Below are 10,121 nucleotides of genomic sequence, written 5' to 3'. Positions count from 1 at the left end.
TATATATATATATATATATTGTATTATTATTTTTGCCAAGGGGGTTCAGGTGAATCCCCTCCCAACCCCCTAGAACACCCCTTGTAAAAACTTGAAAATCAAATATCAATGGGTGTGTTTGGTACGAAGAAAAATAATATTTTCTTAGAAAATAAGTGACTAGTTCCTTATTTATTTTTTAATGTTTGATAATAAGTAGGTAAAAGAATATTATTTCAAAAATATTTAAATGTAATCTAGCAAAACACTATTGGTGTGGGAGTAGGGCTTCTGCAGTGGTGGGGAGGTGGATGGTCAAAGGGGTGGGGTGGGGGTGGGGCGTTGGGTAGATGGGGGATGAGACAATAAACTTGAAATGTCACTTATGAAACTTATTTTTTCTACCTTCATTAGGTAAGTCATTTTTTCGCATTTAAGAAAATTTGTTTCTAGAAAAAATCTTTTTCAAAAATAGTTTAACCAACCAAACATGCATGCTAAATTTAAATACATACCAAACACACCCTAAGTTAGGGCTTATATATTATGTACCCTAATTTGAAAATATGAGAAGGAATATTCCTAGATAATGTAAACGTAGCATGAATAATAAGAAGGGAAAGACCAACATGCACATGAGTAGTAGTGCAATGGTGAGATTGTTTCACCCTTAATTAAGAGGTCTCACGTTTGAACCCTGGATATGGAGAAAATTATGCTGGAACCGCCACTGCCAAATGAACCCTACAGTGCACTATCCAAATTTATCCAAATTTAATGGAATTCTTATATGAACTCTGATCAAGAAATTGGAAAGAAAAAAAAAAGGTCTTAAATCACACATCTCATTTTCTTAGTAGATAGAAGTTCCCAATGTCAGCAGGGATATATATGTGGTTTATTTTCAGACCAATAAATATGAAAAGAAAAGAAGATAATGTAGGCAATATGTATATAAATGTATAGGTTCAATTCAGTTTAGATAATTTTGTGATATACATGTAATTTATGTATACATAAAGTTATAAATTTGTCATATATATTGTTTAGGTATATATTTTAAATGACTTTAATACAATATTGAAAAAAACATATATTGTAAACATTTGATTCATGTATACATAATACTGATAACATGGTATCTGATTGGATAAGTTGTGCCCGTCTTTAGGCCTACAAATAAGGTATAAAAAATTGAATTTCGTTGTAATATAAAAATTCTTATTATATTAGAAGCCTCTTTATTTAGTTGGCCAAGTTGTGCCAATATTTTTAAGTTTATAATTTGCTAATCTATTTTTTATTATGTAGATGCCAATTATTTGTGGGCGTGGTATATTTATGGGTCACTTACATAAATTTACTAGTTTAGTACCTAATTATTTCTCTTAGGGCCTTTAACTTTTTATTATTACGGAACTTATCAAAATTTGGACTTCAGATACATGTATCTGAGCGTCCAGATGCTTATATCTCAGATACATGACATTATGAAAAGTTGCGACTTTAATGAAGAGTTGCGACTTTTATGAAAAGTTGTGACTTTTATGAAAAGTTGCGACTTTAATGAAGAGTTGCGACTTTTATGAAAAGTTGTGACTTTTATGAAAAGTTGCGACTTTAATGAAGAGTTGCGACTTTTATGAAAAGTTGTGACTTTTATGAAAAGTTGCGACTTTAATGAAGAGTTGCGACTTTTATGAAAAGTTGTGACTTTTATGAAAAGTTGCGACTTTAATGAAGAGTTGCGACTTTTATGAAAAGTTGTGACTTTTATGAAAAGTTGCGACTTTAATGAAGAGTTGCGACTTTTATGAAAAGTTGTGACTTTTATGAAAAGTTGCGACTTTAATGAAGAGTTGCGACTTTTATGAAAAGTTGTGACTTTTATGAAAAGTTGCGACTTTAATGAAGAGTTGCGACTTTTATGAAAAGTTGTGACTTTTATGAAAGGTTGTGACCTTTCCGAAGGGTTGCAACTTTTCCAAATAGTTGTAACATTTGCGATAAGGCACAATAAAACATTTGTTCACACTACATTTTGTTGTCTATAAATAGAGGGACTTCCTCTCATTTTAAAACAACAAAATTTTTGAACCTCTTCTTCTTCTTCTTCTTTAAATATTTGTGTACTTTGATCATATTGAGTGGCTCACTGACACCATTGTTTATGTTACATATCTTGGTATGTATTTTTATAGTTATTTATTTATTCTTATGTTATTAAGGATAACTGATATGATGTAATAATTTTCATATAGTGTTATGATTTGTAATTTTGCCTTTTCTTTTAATAAAACAAATGGTAAACTACAATTGAATAACCTCTATACTCTTAAAAATAGATTTATATAAAAATACTATAACATCAAAATACAAGAAAAGCTCTATTCAAATAAATGTTAAAGAAGAATGTTCTAACCGCGGGAAGCGCGGGCCCATTTTCTAATTTGTATAAAATTGGATGTATCTAGCGAATTATACAAATCAAAAGCTCCATAGCAAACATAAAATTTGTTATGGAGCGCAATTATGCAAACTATAGCTATAACATATAAATATGATTTTTATGATTGTTATATGTGAAAGTTGTTTTATTAGATAGTTTTTCGTGTATTGATGTCCATCGGCTTACTTAGTAGCCTTTGTTTTGGGCTTTGATAAAAGCCTTTCGTTACTCTCTTGAATTACTAACCAAAAATAAGAGTAAACATTACGTGGGATGACCATTTTTTAGGTATGCTTAAAAGGTTTTAGTCATCAATTCAGAATCAAAAGTAATAGAAAAATAACCGCATTATACTATAAAAATAATATTTGGACAAAAATAACAATTCCTCAAATTAGGAAAGGACTTATAAAGATTTGCACTTCATAAAAGTTTGAAAATATAGATAGCTTTTAATACTTTTTTTTTGTTGTTTATTATTGGCTTGTTTTTTTTATTTTTTTAAAAATGTAAATGGAGAAACTTGTTCATTAGTAGTGGATCTCAATTTACTTAGAACTGAGGCGTAATAGTTGTCAAATTACTATTTTTATTTTTTCTTATTTTTTCTTATTTTTTTGATTTGAGATTCCAGTTTAAAACGGTGAAATTAGGTCTTGAGTCTAATTCACACCCAAAAGCTTAGCTCAAAGGGAGGAGAATTGTCCAAGCCTTAAAATGAGTTCACCCATCTCACTAACCACCAATGTTAGATTTTTATCATTCTTTAAGGCTTGGGCATATCCTCCTCCCTTTGAGCTATAGCTTTTGGGGTGTGAGTTAGGTCCATAACCTAAATTTCACACGGTATCAGAGCAGGGTCCATCTCATCCAATGTTAGGACCCCCAAAAAATCAAAATTGCCCACACATCAGATGCTAAGAAGTGGGCGTGAAGTGGAGTGTAAAAAAATAACAAAAGTCCCACATTGGAAGTAACGAGATGAGTGGACTCCTTATAAAGCTTGAACAATTCTTTTCCCTTTGAGCTAACTTTTAAGGTGTGAGTTAAGCCTAAGACCTACTCTAACATGGTTTCAGAGCAGGTCCTATCTCACCCAATAATAGGGCCCCCAAAATAAAAATATTGTTCAAGCACCAGAAACTAAGCATTGGACGTGAGGTGAGGTGTTAAAGAATGACAAAAGTCCCACATCGGTAGTTAATGAGATGGGTGGACTTCTTATAAGGCTTGGACATTCTTCCTCCTTTCGAGATCGCTTTTTGGGGTGTGAGTTAGGCCCAAGACCTAAGTTAACATGGTATCAGAGCAGGGCCCCTCTCACACAATGTTGGGGACCCTCAAAATCAAAATTGCCCACGCACCAGATACTAAGCACTAGACGTGAGGTGGGGTGTTAAAGAATGACAAAAGTCTCACATTGATGGTTAATGAGATGGGTGGACTCCTTATAAGGCTTGAACAATCATCTTCCCTTTGAGAGGTACCTTTTGGGGTGTGAGTTAAGCCTAAGACCTAATTTAACAAAAACTTAAAAGTGAATCTTCACAGGTTGATACCTATCTGTGATAACACTCGTCTCACATCTTGTTAATTTATTAGCATACGTTGGAACGTTAATTAATGCTTTTAAAAAATAAACTTTTATAATCCCACGATTCCCACCTAATTTTCTTTAAGCATATATAAGTATTTAGTTAGTATATTATAAACTAATGTATCATATATACTTTTAATTATTCATGTACTTCTTAAATAAAATATTTTTTTTCTTACTATTTCCAGCCTATCGGACGTGTTAAAGCATATGGATAATACCTGTACCAGCAATCTTTCTCAATTTAGTTTATAATTTGTTACGTTCCTATGCGACGTTCTTACATCGATATTTGAAACTTTGGTATGATAATTTTGCTGTTCAGTTTTTAAAATTATTACTATATCGTTATCATACTGATTTAATTCGATATGATTCGGTATTTTGAAGTTCGGTTTCAATATTTTGTAATATAGCAAATTGGTAATCATAGTTTGTTCAATTTCGATTAACGTATACTCATATAATAGAATATTTTAATTTCGATAATTTAAAAAAAGTCTCAATTATATCATACTAAATATTGATTATGTGGATGTAAACTGAAAAAGGTGTATAATGTACCAAAAGTAAGACACATGAATCAAAACAGATAGCGAAACTTACTTTTATGATGTTTCAACTTATACACCTTGACATGGTAACTAAATATTAATAAGTATAGACAATAATAATGTTAGAAGCTTAGAATGGTCTCTCCAAATCCTGAGAAGAATCTTTGGAAACACATTCAAGATTTTGATGATCATCAATTCCCCTGTGGTTATAAGATTCTAAGAGGATAGCAAGACAAATTATAATTGGTGTAACCACTAAGATAAGACCTAAAGGCACCATCCATAATTGTCTATTTGATGTATGGAACTTTGAACTCCACCATGTTAATATTACTCCACCTCCCATGCTTACAAATAATAATCCCAAACAAATAATCCATGTCTTATATGCCATTTGAATAAATCGATTGATTTCCAAGAAATAAAGTTGTTGTTGCTAGTTGCTTGCAGGTTCGAAAATCTCTCTTTTGTATCTCAATTCTGATTGATTTGCTTCTTTTCTCCGGAATTTCAAAACATAAGAAAAAGGTAATACGAATGACTAGCGAACGAAAAAAGGGTAAAGTGGGAATTTGAAAAGAAGGAGAAATCAAGATCAATGCAAGTCGTTATTGCTTGCAGGCTCAAAAATCTCTTCTTCCCCTGTCTCAATTCTGATTGATTTGCTTCAAACTCTTCGGAGTTTAACAACATAAGAAAAAGACAATATAAATGACTAACCAATTTTTTCCCCTCAAAATTTCAACGAACAAATGTTATATACTAGCAAAAGAAAGAGAAACAAGAAGTATAGAAACTAACGTTTGTCAAAGGTAGTATTGAAGAGAAAAAGACTAGCCATGGAATGGACAATAGAATTATTTTTTTGGTAGGTAAAAATTGAGGTTTAGAACAGGTTTATTTGAACCCAATATTTTCGATGTAGAACATAAATTTATATGTAAAAATTCACTTATTAGAGTATATCTGAATTCATAATTTTAAATTTTTAATAGGTTCAATACTATGAATCTTGAAGGTCTTTTTGGCCGGGTTGATGGTTACAAGTTGAAAATTAAGTCCTATTAAGAGCTTCATGAAACTTGTCTTTTTATCAAAGTCGTTTGCTAAAAACAGAAAATAATGAAATAAGAAAGAAGGAAGAAGGTTGCGTTTCCAAGTTGGATGTTTCTTTTCTAGTATAAAGTTTTGGGGTGAATACTTATCACGCTAGTTATTTATATCAACACAATAAATATATGATATTTGTCTTAATAAATATTGTCATCACTAGATCATATTGTTATAGTTAATTAATAGACATTAATATCAACTAGATATAAATGTTCAATACAGATAAAAAAAATTTAGAAGTTTTAAGTTTTTTGCGCTTACTATTTATAAAGTAATTATAAGTAATAATTCTAATGGATGAATCAGGGAATAGAGCTATCTGGGGAAGATTTGCCTAATTTATTATTCTTAATTTTCTTTGAATTTGTTAGATTCATTCTTAATTTAATTATCTTTTTATGTATTATAAAAAAAATCACTATTTTTGTACTGAAAAATGTTTAGTGGTTATTCTCATTAATATTTTAATAGAATAGATGATAAAAAAAATTGTAATATTTTCATATGGAAAAAATATGAAGTTTGCCTCTATTTCACTATTTCAGTGAGAATTTATTTTCTGTCATACAATTTTCCAATGAGCTGTTTCGATGAGAAATGAATGGATACAAAATTTTCAATAATTTTCGTTCAAAAAATTCTTTATTTCTAATAGTGCACATCAAATACAAGAAAAATACAATAAGTTATGAACCTATTTATTTATAGATATCGAAAAACTCAAGATTGTACAATCTCGATTAAGTTTAGGAAATAATGATAAAAAATTAATTAACAATTTTATAATGCTAACTCATATTTCTTTTCTTTCAAATGGATCAAACGTTCTTTTTTTAGATTGTATCAAATTTTTGTCTGCTCTTTAAAAAGAAACATTGTAATACGTACGTTGCAATTCTTCTACAGAAAAAAAAAAACAAAGCTTTGACTAAGCTAATTTTTATACTAAAATTAATAAGTTTCCAAAAGGCTTATTATCTTTTTAAATTTAGAATGTAAGTATATTTAAATATAACAAAAAAAATTCTAGAGATCAATAGAACTTTTGAAACTTTCTCCTATTGTCAATTTTCTTTTCTAATCACCAAAGGATCTAATAGGATAAAGTCAAAGGTTTTGATCTCGAGCCTTGAAAATGAAAATAAATTTTTTTTGATAGAAATTGTTTTCTTTTTAACTGATCGATGGTATCAAATATCAGATGATTATTATCAAGAAAAAAATTATTCTATATGTATTCTTTTATTGAAATTCTTGTACTCATAATTAGTATATCGTCCTTTACCACTATGAATGACTTTATTAACGTAGTCAATATATAGTAATTATAAATGCCACTTATATTTGAAGTATTTATACAAGTTTAATTATATTTAATTATTAATTTAACTTAATCAAAATAAATAGGTTCCTCATGAAGTAGATACTCTTATATATTTGGTTTGAATTAATTGTAGCACGAAGTTTTTCCTTTTTAAATTGAAAATATTTTAATAAGATTTTTCATGAATCAATTTAAGGCGTGAATTACAGCTATGTTTTGACAACCAACTTCAAATACTTTATAACAAGGTTTTTTTAGACATGTAAATAATGTAGAATTCAATTTTTAGCCGCCCTCAGTTACAACCAGTTTAGCATGTTGGATAACACCTTTGTTATTATCTTATTGGACAATAATATAGAATAAGAAAAATTATTTATTAAATTTATTTTTCGATGAATAAAATATAATTGAAGTATTACCACCAAGCTATCTCGATTATATTATTCTTATTTATTTTTGTTAAAAAATTTGGATTATGCATGTCACAATGATTATATATTATTTATTTAATATTGATACATTACATATCCATTTGGTTTGAAATTTCTTTTTTGTTACCTGTAAAGTTATGTAAGAACCGTGTTATAAATTGTGCGACTAAGCAAACATATACACTTAATTATTTATCATAGCTATAGTTGTAAAAAAATTACCGCTCGCTACTAACATTGGATCCTATTTACTATGACCACTTCCGGATTTGTATATCCAATATATATTACCATATTTTTGTTTTCCCCAATTATACAAATAGTCTTTCTCTCTCATCCTAATCTTTTTACCGATTTTTCTCCTTAATTTAGTGAAAAGCACAATCAAATTTTAAATTTTAAAAAATTTGTGTCTCTCTCAAATTGTGCTCCCACAATTTTAGGTAACTTCTTGCGGTTTCTTTTTTTATTCTTTATTTCTCTTCCCGTGGTTTCAATATTTTATTTTTGATTTGTATCTGTATATCCCATTGATTTCTTTTAGTTTTTAAGTTATCTCCATAGATACTTACAACTCATGGGTGAACACACTTCTTCCAAGAGAATCACTCGAGGTATACACATACATGCACAAAAATTGGATGATTTTCCATCTTTTTCTTTGGATCTAACTCAAGAGTTCCAAGAAATTACAGGATCTATTGATAAATCTGGAGTTAATCAACAATAAATTAAATTCAAGCACCGCAATAACCCAGTGAAAATGCAACAACTTATGTATGTTCTTAAACATCTATAGAAGAAGATGTCGAATCTGGATCAATGGACCAAGATAACGGTGAAGAAATTGAGGAATTTGTATAATTTATTTTGAACTATCCTTGTCCCATTTTATGTGTCACTGTTTAACTTGGCATGATGTTTAAGAAAAAAAGGAAGACTTTTGAAATTTGTGATCTAAAATAATTCTTAGATATCTGTATGGTTGAAAATCATTTAATTAAGGATAAAAGGGGTATTTTAAAGTTAAATTGTTTCTAATTATTGTAGGGTGACATTCTTTTTGGGACGGACTAAAAATGAAAGGGTGCCACATAAAATGGAATGGGAGGAGTATATTTTTTGTGATTTGTATATTTCATATTATGTTGTATACAATTCGCTGGATTTAGCGTATAAATGTTTGTTGCGACTTTTTTACTTTTTCTTAGACCTTCTTTGTATATTTTCAATTAATTATATACAATTATCTCTTTTGTATTTGTAAATTATCAAACAAGTATACGTTCCAACTATTATTTATATAATTTCAGCATTATTGAGGTATTTGTATAATTTATTTTGTATTTTTTTGTGATTTGTATTCTATCAATACATTTCACATTACATTTTTTGACCTTATTTGTATATTTTTCAACAATTATATACAAGTACTTCTTTTGTATTTATATATTATCTGCAAGTATATGTTTCATCTATTATTTTTATAGTTTCAATAATTGTATACATTTACTGATTTGTATAATTCAATCAATTGAATTGATTCGAAAATATTATAACAAGAACAAAGAAAATTGATTGTATCATGTACCTATTGTATAATAAACGAAGAAATCAATTGAATTTTTTGGATTACTTTGTTCAATCTCATGAACTGCGGAATCGTGTTGTTCTCATGGAGGAAGTCATATTTGATGTGACACTCAACTGAGATATGATACTGTGATTTATGTGATTGATTTTCTTCTTTTCAATTGAAATTACCATTCATTTTCATTTAAAAAATTTTAAAAATTGAATTGTATAAAATATTAAATCCAAGTGAAATATAAAAACAAAAAATATCCATAACAATTGAAACTATAGCTATGAAGCGTAATTAAACAAACTATAACTAAGGAGGCTTGTTAAATTTTATGTCTTAGCTATATATGAAATAATATTCTCTTTGATATACAAGAAGGTAGGGATGTACAAAATCGAACCGAAAATCGAACCAAATCGCAAACCGAGTCAAATCGGAAAAAAAACCCGACTAGTGGTTTGGTTTGACTTGATTTGGTATTAGAAAAAAAAAAACCCGACTATATTTGGGTTGGTTTGGTTTTAACTAAAAAAAACCAACCCGAGACCAAACCAACCCGACATTATATATGTAATTTTAAAATTTTATTTTATACATAAAAATATTTACTTTGATATAATTTTAAAATATTCCTTATACTATTTCATAGTTTTTATCTTTTAATATATTATTTCAAGTTTAAACTTAGAATTCGGAATGGTCTAATAAAGATTATAGTTCATAGATGTTGATAATTATAATAAAACTTAAATCAAAATCAAATTACTACTAATGCAAAAAGAAAATCAATTCAACACTAAGGGTGTGTTGGTACGTAAGGAAAACATTTTCCGGAAAATATTTTCCAATTTTTCTCATGTTTGGTTTGAGTTTAAAATGTTTTGGAAATATTTTTCAAATCAACTCATTTTCCTCAAATTCAAGGAAAATGACTCCCCTTCAAAAATCAAGGAAAACATTTTCCAAAACTTTGCACCAATTTCAAATTACAACTTTTTTGTTGAAAAAATCAAAAAAAAATTGATGAAAAAGTAAATTTAAAGCTTATTTTTAAAAAATATTTTTCAACTTCAATTTTTTTAT

The sequence above is a fragment of the Solanum tuberosum genome, unplaced genomic scaffold, assembly GCF_000226075.1.
Source record: "Solanum tuberosum cultivar DM 1-3 516 R44 unplaced genomic scaffold, SolTub_3.0 scf00382, whole genome shotgun sequence".
NCBI lineage: Eukaryota > Viridiplantae > Streptophyta > Magnoliopsida > Solanales > Solanaceae > Solanum > Solanum tuberosum.
Note: the sequence above shows the minus strand (reverse complement) of the source record.